This window comes from Triticum aestivum, chromosome 4B (genome assembly GCF_018294505.1).
Source record: "Triticum aestivum cultivar Chinese Spring chromosome 4B, IWGSC CS RefSeq v2.1, whole genome shotgun sequence".
Classification (NCBI taxonomy): Eukaryota; Viridiplantae; Streptophyta; class Magnoliopsida; order Poales; family Poaceae; genus Triticum; species Triticum aestivum.
Genome location: NC_057804.1, coordinates 290437593 through 290447812, shown reverse-complemented (window position 1 = coordinate 290447812; position 10220 = coordinate 290437593). Strand labels below are relative to the sequence as shown.

At 42.7% G+C, this 10220-nt stretch overlaps 1 long non-coding RNA gene across 7 annotated transcripts; it reads left to right on the top strand.

Annotated features, from left to right (window-relative positions):
- Positions 1 to 4529: 4529 nt before the first annotated feature.
- Positions 4530 to 9440, top strand: LOC123092012 (uncharacterized). 7 transcript variants are annotated; one of them, XR_006444044.1, is made up of 9 exons: positions 4530 to 5043; positions 5290 to 5342; positions 5541 to 5713; positions 5858 to 6019; positions 6267 to 6319; positions 6581 to 6691; positions 7933 to 8031; positions 8153 to 8296; positions 9122 to 9440. It is a non-coding gene; the product is annotated as an uncharacterized lncRNA (long non-coding RNA). The 7 variants fall into 7 exon arrangements; XR_006444045.1 differs by having other exon boundaries at positions 5829 to 6019; XR_006444043.1 differs by having other exon boundaries at positions 5801 to 6019.
- Positions 9441 to 10220: the final 780 nt, after the last annotated feature.

Here is a 10220-nt window from a genome sequence, read left to right as displayed (position 1 = left end):
TCAGTACAACCCCGGTTTCACTTATGGATATCAGCCAGGCGATCCTTGGTACTAGACCAACTTAGGCCAAAAGCCTAAGCTTGGGGGATTACGTATTTCTCACCGACTTTACATTCATGTTTACACACTAGTCGTCGGTGCTCATACTCTTTCATTGTATTATCCATGCTAGTTTAACTTTCTTTTTCTAGTTTTCTTCTTGTGTGTTTGATAAACCTTAAGAAAAAACCAAAAAATTAGTTAGTTTAATTTCCATGCTTGTAGTAGAAATTAAAATGAAAACCCAAAAAGATTTCTAGTTCTTCTTCTTACTTGTTGGGAGCTTTCCCTTGTAAATAGTTTTCTTTTCTTTTCTTTCCTTTGGGGGTCGAGAAGACTATATTGAAAATGTTTAGTGGCTCTCATATGCATGATTGTTTATTTAACTTAGAGCCCATATTACTTATCTTCTCTTTTGAGTTGAATGCTTGCAGATTCCAGCTTAGTCCAATGCACGTGCACTCTTATTATTATACACATCGTTCGCTCGTGCAAGTGAAAGGCAATAATGACGATATATGATGGACTTATTGGGATGAGAAAAGCTGGTATGAACTCGACCTCTCTTGTTTTTGTAAATATGATGAGTTCATCGTTTCTGAGTCAGCTTATTATGAAGTAAACATATTTGCAATGACATTTAGAGATTATAGTTGCTTGTTCCATGCTTGATTAGCTATGAGTTATAATGGTTTACCTTGCGTGCCAACATGCTATTAGAATGATTATGATATGATATGATGGGATGGTATCCTCCTTTGAATGAATTGAGTGACTCGACTTGGCACATGTTCACGCATGTAGTTTAATCAAATCAACATAGCCTTCATGATGTTCATGTTCATGGTGGATTATATCCTACTCATGCTTGTATTCGGTGTGAATTAATTTTAATGCATGTTTATGATTGTTGTTGCTCTCTCAGTTGGTCGCTGCCCAGTCTTTTGGTAGCCTTCACCTGTACTAAGCGGGAATACTGCTTGTGCATCCAAACTCCATAAACCCCAAAGTTGTTCCATATGAGTCCACTATACCTTCCTTTATGTGGTATTTACCTGCCGTTCCAAGTAAATTTGTATGTGCCAAACTCCAAACCTTCAAATGAAATTCTGTTTTGTATGCTCGAGCAGCTCATGTTACAACTAGGGCTGCCTATATCTTCCATGCTAGGTGGGTTATTCTCACGAGGAGTGGACTCCGCTCCTCATTCACGAGAAAGGGCCGGTATCCGGGATGCCCAGTCCTATGATCCAAAAAGATCAAAGCAAAACAAAATAAGTAAACAAAACTCCCCCAGGGCTGTTGTTAGTTGGAGGAACTCATTGTTTCGAGCAAGCCATGGATTGATGCTTGTTGGTGGTTGGGGGAGTATAAACCTTTATCATTCTGTTTGGGAACTGGCTATAATGCATGTAGTATGGAAGATACAACCATCTCATAGTTGTTGCGTTGACAGCGAAAGTATGCCGCTCAAAATGTTATTCAATCTCTATTTTAAAATCGAGCTTTGGCACCTCTACAAATCCCTGCTTCCCTTTACGAAGGGCCTATCTATTTACTTTTATGTTGAGTCATCACCCTTCTTATTAAAAGCACTCATTGGAGAGCACACTGTCATTTGCATTCATTACTATTGGTTTATATTGGGTATGACTTGACTGGATCTCTTTTACCATGAATTACAATGTTTAGTCAGTCCTTGATCTTTAAAGGTGCTCTCCATTTAGGTTTTGTGGTCTCAAAAAGGGCTAGCGAGATACCATTTTGTTATATCATGTTATGATTATTTTGAGAAAGTGTTTTCATCTGAGTTTTATTATTATGGCTCGCTAGCTGATTATGCTATTGACATGAGTAATTGTGATACCTAAGTGTTACTATGAGTATGGTTAGTTCATAATATTTGCTGAAACTTAAATGCAGACTTTTGATGTTACAACAACAAGAGCAAGCAGAGTTTGTAAAAGTTTTTCTTTATCACTTTTAGTTTATCAACTGAATTGCTTGAGGACAAGCAAAGGTTTAAGCTTGGGGGAGTTGATACGTCTCCAACATATCTACTTTTCCAAACACTTTTGCCCTTGTTTTGGACTCTAACTTGCATGATTTGAATGAAACTAACCCGGACTGACGCTGTTTTCAGCAGAACTGCCATGATGTTGTTTTATGTGTAGAAAAGAAAAGTTCTCGAAATGTCCTGAAAATCCACGGAGGCACTTTTTGGAATTAATAAGAATTTCTGGGTGAAAGAAATACACTAGTGGCCCAGGGCTTGTCCACGAGACAAGGGGGCGCGCCCCCCTGTAGGGCGCGCCCCCTATCTCGTGGCCCATGGACCTCCACCGACCTCAACTCCAACTCCATATATTCACATTCAGGGAGAAAAAATCAAAAAAAAAGTTACATCGCGTTTTACGACACGGAGCCGCCGCCAAGCCCTAATCTCTCTCGGGATGGCTGATCTGGAGTCCGCTCGGGGCTCCGGAGAGGGGGATTCGCCGCCGTCGTCATCATCAACCATCCTCCATCACCAATTTCATGATGCTCACTGCCGTGCGTGAGTAATTCCATCGTAGGCTTGCTGGACGGTGATGGGTTGGATGAGATTTACCATGTAATCAAGTTAGTTTTGTTAGGGTTTGATCCTAGTATCCACTATGTTCTGAGATTGATGTTGCTATGACTTTGCTATGCTTAATGCTTGTCACTAGGGCCCGAGTGCCATGATTTCAGATCTGAACCTATTATGTTTTCGTGAATATATGTGTGTTCTTGATCCTATCTTGCAAGTCTATAGTCACCTATTATGTGTTATGATCCGACAACCCCAGAGTGACAATAATCGGGATACTTCTCGGTGATGACCGTAGTTTGAAGAGTTTATGTATTCGATATGTGCTAATTCTTTGTTCCGATTCTCTATTAAAAGGATGCATGCCTATTTACGGAATACATGCCTACATTACATTGATGAACTGGAGCTAGTCCTATGTCACCCTATGTTATAACTATTACATGAGGAATCGCATCTGGCATAATTATCCATCACTCATCCATTGCCTACGAGCTTTTCACATATTGTTCTTCGCTAATTTACTTTTCTGTTGCTACTGTTACAATTACTACAAAACCCAAAAACATTACTTTTGCTACCGTTACTTTTATTATCATACCACTTTTGCTACTAAATACTTTGCTGTAGATACTAAGTTATCCAGGTGTGGTTGAATTGAAAACTCAACTGCTAATACTCAAGAATATTCTTTGGCTCCCCTTGTGTCGAATCAATAAATTTGGTTTGAATACTTTACCCTCGAAAGCTGTTGCGGTCCCCTACACTTGTGGGTTATCAATGGCACCTCAGCGTCGATCGGGTCCCGATCCCGCCGGTGCCCGTGGGCGGCCGTGCGCGCCGCGACGAGATCGAGCGCCGCCGCTGCCTCCTCCCCGACGACCTGTACTACGACGACAGGTACACCCCGACTCCCGGCTGTGGGACACATGGCTTTAGGAAGAGCACGACACGCACCGCGCGTCGTACTTCCCTAGCATGGTCTCGGGGCCGCGGCCGCCACGTCTAGAGGCGCGCGGGCGTACGCATGTGCACGGCCTCACGCCCACGCCATCGCCTTCCCCGTCTCCTTTGCCACCTCCACCTCCTCCCATGACAGCGGAGGAGGAGGCCCGTCTCATGCATGTGTCATGGAGGACTCCATGAACACGCACGACGAGCGGCAATGGGATGGCTTGGAGGAGGCCATGGCACTCTCTGCCGCCGGCGACGTCGCATTCCCGGAGCTGCAGATGGCGGCCGTCAAGGCGGAGGCGATGGAGGAGGAGCCGGTGGCCGCATTCCACCCGGGTCTGCTGGGCCAGGGGTGGGGCTGGTCCTGCACTGCTTCGGAGATGGCTGCCGGCGTGGGCGTGAACTGGTGCGCCACTCCGCCGCGGTCACCGGGGCGGGAGGCCTCGCCACGAGAGGAGGTGGTGCAGGCACCTTCTGCCTTCCAGGCCGCCCTCGTGTACCATGTGCCGCCGCTGGCCTACATCGACCTCATCAGCGATGACGACAACACCGTCGGCCACTGATGAAGACGGCAAGGGCCATGGCATCGACGGGCGCGGCTGGAGCGCGCGATGGCGTTTTTTTTATTTTTTATGTTAATTATGACACTTATGAACTGCTAAACTGGGCCGTTTTGTGGCCGTGACCCCCCTAACTAAGTTTATGTTTATTAAACTGCGCTTATTTATTTATTTAGTCATTTTATTTCTGTTTTACTGTTTTTTTAATCATGTCCAACGTGAACGTGATTTGAGGTGCGGCCGCGCGGTGGACGCACGCACGACCCTACGGACAAGGCCGGACACGGGCGAACCCATCGGCGCCCCAAAGGGACAAAATCCGGCCAAACCGGATGTCCGTTTGGGGTCGTGCGGTGGACTTGGCCTGACGTGCAGAGCGCCCCACGCCCCCTCCAGGCCCCCACCCTCTCCTCCCTGCTCCCTCTCTCCCAACCCTAATTTTTTTCCTCCAATCCCCCATAGCCGCCTCCCCGTCCAAAGAGACTGGGCGGCTCCCAAGCAGGGGATCCGGCAACACTGGCTTCTCCTCTTCTACGCCACCGTTGTCCACCCCTCTTCATCTTATGAGGGCATGGAGGTGAGCTTCTCCGGTGGCGGCGGCGACCTGCAGCCGAAGGGCGACGGCGGCGGTGCTCGACTCAATCTACAGGAGAGAGAGACAGAGGATGAGAGGGAGAGAGAGAAGGAAGGAGAGGAGGATAAAGAGAGAGGAAATAGGAGAGGGAGGTGCGGCGGTGGACAGGAGAGGGTGGGTGGAAGGACGCCGCCGGCTCGTCGTTGTTCACACCGTGTTGGACAAAGAGGAGAGGGATGTGCGGCGGCAGATGGGAGAGGGTCACCGGAAGGAGCACCGCTGGCTCGTCATCGTTCACACCGCACTGGGAAAGTGATGCCTCTGTATAGCCCTCACGCCCGCAGGTTCCTCCTTCCTTCCTATTGCTTCTGTCTTTTGATTAGCTGTAACTGCATGTTTGGGTCAGTGATATGCCTGTTGTCGCTGGGCAGTACTTTAGGCAAGTCAACCATCCAATTCAGTCTAGTAGCACAAGGAGAAGTGCCCCTGTTAGCTTTTCTTTTTGCAGATTAGAACAATAATCTACATTAGTCGATTTGCGAGTATGTTGATCATGATATTTAATGAAGATGGTCATTCTTGTTGTTCAGAGTACAGAAGTGGTTGCCCCTGAGGTCTCCTCCTGCTCAGCTTATTCATTGAGGTAAGATTTTGATTGTCTCAATTTGTCGCTTCAGTTCCACATTAACCATGAATTGTTGCGTGTAAATGCTCATATCCCATTTAGTTCATGTGTATAAATCAAGTGGGTTGAAGTGTGCTGTGAATTTCCTGAAGAAGTTCACATGCATGGTGTGGATTGTTGAGTTTGCTTGGTTAACGGAATTCCATGCATGTGCAGATCAGCAGGGGGAAGGTCCAGAGTGAAATCTTCAGGAGGGATTTGATGTTGCTATTGTTTCAGTTTGCAGATAGAGGATGTGATTCCAGCAAGACAGAGATGTGGCGATGACAAGTGAGATTTATGTAAGGAGTATTAGCATATGCTCACATGATCACTGGAAGCTTATAAAGGTATCCTCAATGATTGTTGATTTCTTATCGACACATAATTGAATTATAATTATAGACAGTAAGAGTAGTTGTCTTTTCATTTGTTAGAAAACATAGTGTACCTTTATAATCGTAGCTATATGCAATGATCCATGATGTCTCCAGCGTGGTATGAACGGCTCGTCGTCGTTCACACTGCGCTGGAGAAAGAGGAGAGGGATGTGCGTCGGCAGATGGGAGGGGGTCACCGGAAGGAGCGCCGCTGGCTTGTCATCGTTCACACCGCACTGGGCCAGAGATGCCTCTGTACAGCCCTCACGTCCGCAGGTTCCTCCTTCCTTCATGTTGCTTCCCTCTTTTGATTAGCTGTAACTGCATGTTTGGGTCAGTGATATGCCTGTTGTCATTGGCAGTACTTTAGGCAAGTCAACCATCCAATTCAGTCTCTATTAGCACAAGGAGAAGTGCCCCTGTTAGCTTTTCTTTTTGCCGATTAGAACAATAATCTACATTAGTCGATTTGTGGGTATGTTGAATGTGATATTTAATGAAGATGGTCATTCTTGTTGTTCAGAGTACAGAAGTGGTTGCCCCTAAGGTCTCCTCCTGCTCGGCTTATTCATTGAGGTAAGATTTTGATTGTCTTAATTTGTCGCTTCAGTTCCACATAAACCATGAATTGTTGAGTGTAAATTCTCATATCCCGTTTAGTTCATGTGTATAAATCAAGTGGGTTGAAGTGTGCCGTGAATTTCCTGAATAAGTTCACTTGCATGGTGTGGATTGTTGAGTTTGCTTGGTTAACGGAATGTCATGCCTGTGCAAATCAGCAGGGGGAAGGTCCACAGTGAAACCTTCAGGAGGGATTTGATGTTGCTATTGTTTCAGTTTGCAGATAGAGGATGTGATTCCAGCAAGACATAGATGTGGCGATGACAAGTGAAATTTATGTTAAGGAGTATTAGCATATGCTCACAGGATTACTGGAAGCTTATTAAGGTATCCACAATGATTGTTGCTGTCTTGTCGACACATAATTGAATTATAATTATAGACTGAGTAGTTGGCTTTTCATTTGTTAGAAAACACGTATTTTTGTTTAAAACCACAACCCGTAATTGTTTGATGTCATGAAATGTGTATATTCTTTTTGTTTACATTCTCGAATTAGCCTCCATACTATCTGCATTGTGATGGTAACCTTGGTAGGTCATAATATGCAGATCGATAATCCCGGTTCAATTTGAGCTTTCCATGTGATTTTTTACCTGAATATTAGGATCACAACTTAACTTAACTTAAATTAGCAGTATAGTGTCAATGGGCTTCATCTGAAGCTAATAAGATGTTGTTTATTGAAGAACAACCCCTTGCTACTTGCACAGTACATGAAAAGCACACTAAACAGATTAAAGAAATCATACTTGACTGTGATTGCATTTGGTTGACGCTTGCGTATATTTCTCATGGGTAGACCAAGGGGGTAATCTTCTATATTTCAGGTCCAAGCTTTCAATGCATTTTTTATCTGTTTTTCATGTCCCAATGATCATCTGCAAGGCCGAATTATGCCATTGTTGATGGTGCACAGGTCTGTTGCATGGTAAACCCAGTATTGGCCCTCCTTTCAAGCTCCTGTGTTCATCCTAGAGAAAATTCTGGAAAATACGTCAGAACTATCTTTTATTCTTCCAACAAGTATTGCTATGATTATATATATGGATACATCATATCGATGTGTCTAGAGACCTAAAGCCTTAGGAGTTAAGTGCCAAACTGGGGACTGATGTCATAACTACAGATGGGCTTTATTCAGTTATTTTCTTTCCTAGAATGATGATGTTTGCAGATGGGCTTTGTTCAGTCATAAGAGCTTATCGGTTCAGCTTGCATACTTTTGTTTCTTCAGTGTACTGTGTCTGAGGAAAACATTTATTTTGTTTCCTATTTAAGTGAATTCATGGCTGATATGGACGAATTTCTATTGTGTGGGCTAGAGGTTCTTGAGTTAGGGCACTAGCACTAGCTAAGCTTCCATTCTGGTAAAATGTATGACATGCTTGATGAGCATGCATATGTATATGGTTTTGTGGACACTGATTTAGTTCCATGCCAGTTTATTTCCACCAGTTGGTCTGCTTCTTCATAGAGATTTTATTAGTAATAAATTAAATTAGAAACTGAATGTGTGCTTCTTTCACCTTCAGTTTAAACATGACATTGCCTTATTTGTGACATAGGTGGAAATTAGCAAGCAAGCTACAGTCGGTGCAAGGATGTCCAAGTTTACTTATTACTTTACGAAGATGATGATTCCTGCATGTTGATTGTGCTTCAAGGTACAGCTGTTCATACCTTACAAAATTATAATGCTTTTTATTGGTTGTGCATCCTAGGACCAAAAGCTTGATTCATAGATAGCCAAAGAACTGAGGAATTTTTACTCGCTGTCGTTGCAAGGTAGAAGAGGATGGGAGGAGGGGACGTGCGCTCTATATTTTATTATGCACACCTTTCTAAACTATACTTGTCTTCTTAACACATGTTCATTGTCCAGTAGAAGCTGTAGATTTCAGCGTACAATACTTTCCAAAACCGCAGAAGGTAAGAACCATGTTACCCAATGCTTTATATAGTCCCAATGTGACTTCTTTGTTTTTCTTAGCGGTCGGTGATATTTAATATTCAGTTAGATCTTGGAGGAAATTTAAAATATGAGTGTGTGTGCATGTGTATGTGTGCGTGCGTGCATTCCTGCGTGCGCACGCATGTGTGTGTGTTTTCTCCTGTTTTGGTTTTAGTGCAGTAGCTGAAAGTTTATGTATAGTCAAATTTAATTGGCTAATTGGAGGGTTCATATATCTGTATGAAAATAGGCTAATACAAATGCAAAATTGTTGAATGCATTAATCTTCGTTCCGTGTGTGACACATAGTTAATGCACATTCTTGCATTAGAAAGAAAATGGATAACCGTTCTGAAATGCTGACACTTCCTAGAACTTCTCTTTTCATAAGAAAATAAACTGTTGATGATGTGAGTAGAAGTACCTGCAACACTGACCTTTGGCAATCTTCGTGTCGTGCCTCCATGGCAGGCCATGAGTGATGGCTGCCGTGATGTCAGCCTTGCAAAAAAACGACTTTGTTGACTGGTGTCTGGCTATTGTTTGTGTTTGTTATTTGCATGTCAGTTTTTAACCATTTGACCTATCTTTTATAGACAATATAGTTCACAAAAACTAAACTTTTGATAGAAAGTATATGGGTTTATACTTTATAGTAAACCATATTTCTTGAATACATAGTTTATAATATTTTTTGATTTAAATATATGAGAGTGCCCATCTTACCTAGTGGCAATGCTATGCTTCAGAGTATACAATGTTTTGCATACGAGTATAATTCATAAGTGATTTTTCATATTCAGGTGTTATTAATATGGGGAGAAGAGCAGTCCAAATGGCGGATGGAGTATGTGACCTGTTGATGTTAGTTTCATTTTCAGAAGGAACAAATTTTCTATAATTTGAGTGTATGCTGACGTGTTAAAGTCAATCATTTGGATTCCCAACTCGACCATTGTGTGTGTTCTTTATTTTATTGTGCATTGATAAAATGTTTCAGTGCCCGTGTGCACCAAGTTGAATTTAGAAACAGATGAGAGGACAACACTGCATAAGGGAGTTTGCCCTTCAGGAAGGTTCTTGTTTGCTGCTGTGATTAATAGTAGGAAAGTTTTATACCTATAGCGGGACAGTTGCTCAAGCTAAAGTCTTATGTAACGTGTAACATCTGAACTTTGTTCGTGCTAACAATTCTCCCACTCTAAAACGCCATGTTGCACAAGGTAGGTGTTTTGGGTTTTAATAAAGGGAGGTGACACCAATTATGGATGTGATCTCCAAATGTGTTCGAACATAATTAAGTCAAGGAAGATATCGTCTCACATCTTCGTGGTAGAGTTGTATGTCATATACCTTGTGTCATTTGGCTCTATGTTACACGGATAAGATAACAAAATATGCATGTAATCCTAACTGGTTGCTAAAACCTACTTCTACTAGCAAAGTTAAATGTTTTCAAAACACTTTGGGTTTGACATGGTCTTTGCGCTTTCCCAAACATAAAGTTATTGAAAAATGCAAATATTTGTGACGCGCCAATGGTATCAAATCAAACTTTGCTTCATTTGGCTAAGAGATAAATTGAAATGTGTGTGTACATCTCATTGTAGACAATAGTCTCCATTCTTTTTTTATTAAAGGGTGTAAATTTTGTTACTAAACCAACTAAACACATGGATTTTTAAACACACACATGGATTCAGCGGGTCTCGGTGTCATATGTCCTTGCAAAATCAAACTATTTTCATCGACAACATGTCTTTAGCGGGTCTCCGCGCCATTTGGCGCAACGGATCAACTAGTATAAATAAAGAACGACAACCCAAGAATACTGGTACATAGATAGAACATCCTAGAGAAATCAAGTTTAAATTTCTGAAACAAAAATATTTACCTAGCTTG